The sequence below is a fragment of the Lactuca serriola genome, chromosome 2, assembly GCF_051521515.1.
Source record: "Lactuca serriola cultivar US96UC23 chromosome 2, Lser_US96UC23_V15, whole genome shotgun sequence".
Classification (NCBI taxonomy): Eukaryota; Viridiplantae; Streptophyta; class Magnoliopsida; order Asterales; family Asteraceae; genus Lactuca; species Lactuca serriola.
Genome location: NC_136409.1, coordinates 65,291,514 through 65,297,513, shown reverse-complemented (window position 1 = coordinate 65,297,513; position 6,000 = coordinate 65,291,514).

Sequence of the window (6,000 nt, the reverse complement as noted above, 5' to 3'; positions counted from 1 at the left end):
TTTCTCGACTGGTGAGTTCATACCCCTACACCTTTTTCCATGTTTTTCAATGTTTTCAGGGGGGATACAAGCAAAAGTACAAGGAAATATTGTACTCAAACTTATTATTTCTTTTGAAATGTTTCATATTCCGTATGCTTTTAACATTGGAAACCGCATTAACCAACCGTTTAACTTGCAGAGTTAGCTTTCAAACTAATTGTGAATCTCATTATAAAGTGTTATAATTTATGTTATGTTTATAATTTATGAAGGATTCATGCTAATCATAAAATAGAATTATTACTAATATTATACGCCTTTGAATGGCACCAGAACTTCGAAAATACAGCCAATGTACGTCTTTGAGTGTCATCAGAGCTTCAAAAATACGTCTAAAATACGCCTTTAGATGGCACTAGAATTTCGAAAATACAACTAATGTACGTCTTTGAGTGTCACCAGAGCTTCGAAATTTCGTCTAATATCCTCCTTTGAGTAAAACCAAAGTTTCAAAAATACGTCAATTAATATATACTCCTCTGAGCGAAATTGGAGATTCGAAAATAAAATTCTTGTTAAGTATAGTAGATATTCGATATTCGTGCATGGATAACCAACCAACTTTTAAGTAAAATAAGGGTTTTTCCTGGGATAACTTGACTTTCTTAACTAAGCTGTGTAACTAATGGATAACTAGACTTTTCTTGTAAGAAAAATATGGGATTTTCTTGGATAGCAACTTTTTCAGAAAACAAAGGAAACTTGTTCTTTTACAGAAACAAACCACTTTTGAACTCACCAGCTTTATGCTGATATTTTAAAACTGCTTGTATTCTCAGGTCCTCATTAGACAGGTACCCCGCGATCTTTTGGAGAAGACGGAGCATTTTAGCAGTCTCGTCTTTACTTTTGTTCGTTTTGGATGTATATATCTATAATCATGTATAACTCTACTTTCAAACAAATGTAAATACTTCTATGCAATGTAATGGTTGTGTTTACTACGCTTACTATGTACATTGGTTGTGATACTTTACATGATGTCCTCCACCCCGTAACGTTTCCGCCATTGGTTTCGGGGTGTGATAGAGTAAGCCAGGCCTGTGATGGCTGTGGCGAAGTAGGGCATTTCAAAAGAAACTATCCGAAAGCTGGGAATACTGGAGGAACAGGAAGACTACTTGCTATTGGCCATAATGAAGCAGTAGCAGACCCCACAGTAGTCACGGGTACGTTCCTTCGAGATAAGTATTATGCTTGTATCCTATTCGATAGTGGGGTAGAAAGAAGCTTCGTAAATCAAAACTTTAAACACTTACTTAAACAACCCTTGCAACTGTTAAAAGAAACCTTCGTCGTAAAGATGGCTAACGAAAAGACAGAGAGCTCTAACGAGATCTACATGGGTTGCACCCTCACGCTAGATAATCACTCATTCCCAATAGACCTTATACCAGTATCGATCAAAATTTTTGATGTCATCGTGGGCATGGACTGGTTGAGTCTCCATCATGCCGATATCCGGTGCTTCGACAAAGCCATCCGTCTAAATCTACCGAATAACAAAACCTTGATGATATACGGAGACAAGCCCAGTACGAGTCTTCATATAATCTCAAGTATTCAAGCCCATAAATACCTGCGTAAAGAATATCGTGCATTCCTTGCACACGTCGTCGATACGAGCCAGAAAGCGAAAGATCTAAAAGACTTCCCCATAGTATGTGACTTCCCCAACGTCTTTCCAGAAGAGCTACCAGGTCTACCTCCCCAACGTCAGGTTTAGTTCAGGATCGACTTGATTCCAAGAGCTACCCCCGTAGCCAAATCGCCCTATCGTCTAGCGCCTGCTGAGATGCAAGAACTGTCCGGTCAACTTAACGAGCTGCTCAGCAAGGGCTTTATAAGACCAAGCTTCTCACCCTGGGGAGCATCGGTCTTGTTTGTAAAGAAGAAAGATGGATCGTTCCCTATGTGCATCGATTACAGAGAACTCAACAAGCTAACGGTCAAGAATCGTTACCCTCTTCCTCGCATAGATGATTTATTTGACCAACTGCAGGGGGCGAGTTATGTCTCCAAGATTGATCTGAGGTTCGGGTATCACCAGTTACGAGTACTAGAGGAAGATGTCCCGAAAACAGCCTTCTGAACTCGTTACGGAGACTTCAAGTTCGTAGTGATGTTGTTCGGACTGACCAACGTGCCCGCAGTATTCATGGACTTAATGAATAGGGTGTCCTGTCCTTACTTGGATTATTTCGTTATCGTCTTCATTGATGATATACTTATCTACTCTCGAAGTAAGGAGGCGCATAGCGATCATCTATGACAAGTCCTAGAAACCTTACGATTGGAGAAGCTCTACGCGAAGTTCTCTAAGTGCGAATTTTGGACCTGAAGAGTCAAATTCTTAGGACACGTGGTTAGTGAAGCAGGAATCCACGTGGACCCATCCAAGATTAAAGCTATCAAGGACTGGTCAGCACCAAATACGCCTACAAAAATTCGCCAATTTCTAGGTCTCGCTGGCTACTACCGCAGATTTATACAGAACTTCTCTCAAATCGCGAAACCCCTTAAAACATTGACTCAGAAAGATGTGGCCTTATGCATCACACCGATAATATCCATCCCCGAAGGGATTGAAGATTTTGTGGTATACTGCGATGCATCAAATTAGGGGCTCGGTTGTGTTCTGATGCAACAAGGTAAGGTCATCGCCTATGCCTCAAGATAGCTAAAGACACACGAAGTCAACTACACCACGCATGACCTCGAAATCAGAGCGGTTGTGTTCACCCTAAAGATCTGGAGGCACTACCTGTACGGTACGAAGAGCACGATATACACCGACCACAAAAGCCTCCAGCACATATTCAACTAGAAGGAGCTCAATATGACGCAACGATGGTGGGTCGAGCTACTCAATGACGATGAATGTGAAATTCGTTATCATCCGGGTATAGCCAATGTAGTAGAAAACGCCCTTAGTCGGAAAGAATATTATGGTCGAAGAGTCAAGTCATTAACAATGATTATCCATTTGCATCTATCCGCACAGATTAAGGAGGCTCAGCTCGAAGCCTTGAAACCTGAAAATGTGACGGGAGAATCCCTGTGAGGAATGGATAGGAACTTGGAAGTCAAAAGTGACGGAGCTTTATATCTCATGGACCGGATCCGGACACCGCGACTCGGTGGCCTCAGATACTTGGTCATGAAGGAAGCCCACAACACTCGATACTCCGTTCACCCAGGTTTAGATAAGATGCAGCTGGATCTTAAAAAGTTATACTGGTGGCCTAACATGAAAGCAGAGATTGCTACCTTCGTGACTAAATGCCTTACTTGCGCCAAGGTCAAGGTCGAGTACCAGAAACCATCAGGTCTACTACAGCAACCGGAGATACCTGAATGGAAGTGGGAACGGATGACTATGGATTTCATAACCATGTACCCAAGACAGCGAGTGGGCTTGATACCATATGGGTCATCATCGATAGATTGACCAACTCCGCGCACTTCCTGTCCATCAAAGAAACAGACAAGATGGAGAAGCTCACAAGAACATATATTAGGGAGATCGTATGAGTGCATGATATTCCCATATCTATTATCCTCAATAGGGATAGCAGATTCACTTCGAGATTTTGGTAGTCGCTGCAAAACTCCTTGGGAACGAGGTTGTACATGAGTACAACCTACCATCCGTAGACCAACGGACAAAGTGAGAGAACTATCCAAACCTTGGAAGATATGCTACGATCCTATGTGATTTACTTCGGTAAGGTATGGGATACCCACTTACCCTTTGTCGAGTTTTCCTACAACAACAACTATCACACGAACATCAAGGCTACCCCATTAGAAGCCCTCTACGACCGAAAGTGCAGGTCCCCTCTGTGCTGGGCTGAAGTGGGTCACACACAATTAGCTAGAGGACGAGCTCCTGAAAACACTCTCACGGGTCCGGAGATCATCCGATAAACGACAGAGAAGATCGTTCAGATTCATGAACGATTGAAAGCCGCTAGAGACCGACAGAAAAGCTACGTAGACTAACGAAGAAAACCCTTGGAGTTCCAGGTGGGAGACCGTGTCCTTTTGAAAGTCTCACCCTGGAAAGGTTCGATACGCTTTGGAAAGCATGGAAAGATGAATCCATGATACATAGGGCCTTTCGAGATTCTCGCTAAGATCGGCCCTGTAGCTTACAAACTAAATCTACCCCGCAAGCTCAAAAATATACATCCTACTTTCCGCGTCTCGAACTTGAAAAAAGTGCCTATCCGACGAGACTCTCGTAATCCCACTCGACGAGATTGAGATCAACGAGAGCCTCAACTTCATGGAAGAACCTGTGGAGATTATGGATCAAGAGGTTAAACGAACGAAACAAAGCCGCATCCCAATTGTGAAAGTTCGTTGGAACGCCAAACGAGGACCGGAGTTCACTTGGAAGCATGAGGATCAAATGAAAATTAAATACCCTCACCTTTTTGGTTACTTATTATGTAATAACTTAGTTGCTTGAACTCTAATTTCGGGACGAAATTCCCTCTAACGGGGGGATGATGTGAAAACCCAAAATTTCTTCTTGTACAAGAGACCAATTGAGTCCAAGTTAGACTCGTTTTGTTAGCTTTCAACACCGTTTGGGGTCTATTGGAGCATTCTAAACGTAATACAAATGAGGTAGGAAACTAGAAACAAGATAACACAATTCATATAAAACAAAATCGGGCCATGCACTCCAAAACATGGAGTGTGCGGCCATATACTTGATGTACGGCCACACACAGGTGTGTGCGGCCGCACACCCATTCCCTAGCCACACACTCACCTCTATATATAGGGGAGGACCCCTTCATTCATTCTTTTCCTTCTTTGGCTGCAATCTACTTCTCTCTCTACTTTCTGTCTCCTAAAATCTCATCCAAAGACCACTCTAAGGGCCTCAAGGACATGAAGCACCCCAACAATCAGCTTGTTATACTGGTAAAACATCTGAATCTAAGCTTAAAGCTCATAGTGTTCTTCATGTGTTCTTCATCCTGTGAACGAGTGCGGCCGCAAACCTTCATATGGTGGCGGCACACACCTTAAAAACTCTCCAAAGTGAAGATTTTGGCCTTCATTTACTAATAAGACTTAAGAACACCTCAAAAATCGACATTTTGGGCACAAATTTGGAGTGTACGGCCGCACACTCATGTATGCAACTACACACACACATCTATTGTGCATTTTGACCATACACTCCCTTGTGTAGTCGTATACCACTCGTGTACAATCTTATATGGTTGTAACACTTCAAAATAAGTGTTTACTAGTCACTAAAGCGGTCCCAATGCAATAAATAGTTATTCCAAACACTAAGTACATACATATACATATATATATATATGTATATATATATATATATATATATATATATATGTCATTATATGGTTAATAGGATCCGTTTGTGCTCAAGTCCACAATTGACACTTAACCTCATAAACTCATCCTACCGTCGCATCACTCACTACAGGTGAGTTCATAACCCTAAATCAACCTTTCTAGATGATTTTAAATGCTTTTATGGTGGGGGGGGGGGGGGAATACAAGTTGAACCAAACACGTTATTGTGACAACCTGATATTTCAACTCCTTGTAACGACCAAAATGGGTCAAGTATTGTAACCACTTCTGAATAATAATAATTTACTTTCATAATAAATTGTACAAATAAGTCCTATTTAATTTCCTTCTATGATTAAATGTCTTTGAACCATGATCGTATGTGAAAAGAACGCCCAAATCCGACTTCATATAGCGAAGTTATGATTTTCCAAGTTCGGCTTAGCAACAGACAGCTAAGAACTCGAATCGGAGATCGAGCGACTTTTGGCCGGAATGACCTAAACGAGAATCGAAGGTCTCGTCAATGGTATTCCAGCAGTAAAAAGTCTGGCAAAAACCGACATCAGATAAAGAAGTTATGAATTTTCTAAGAAATTCCTTAAACGCGAT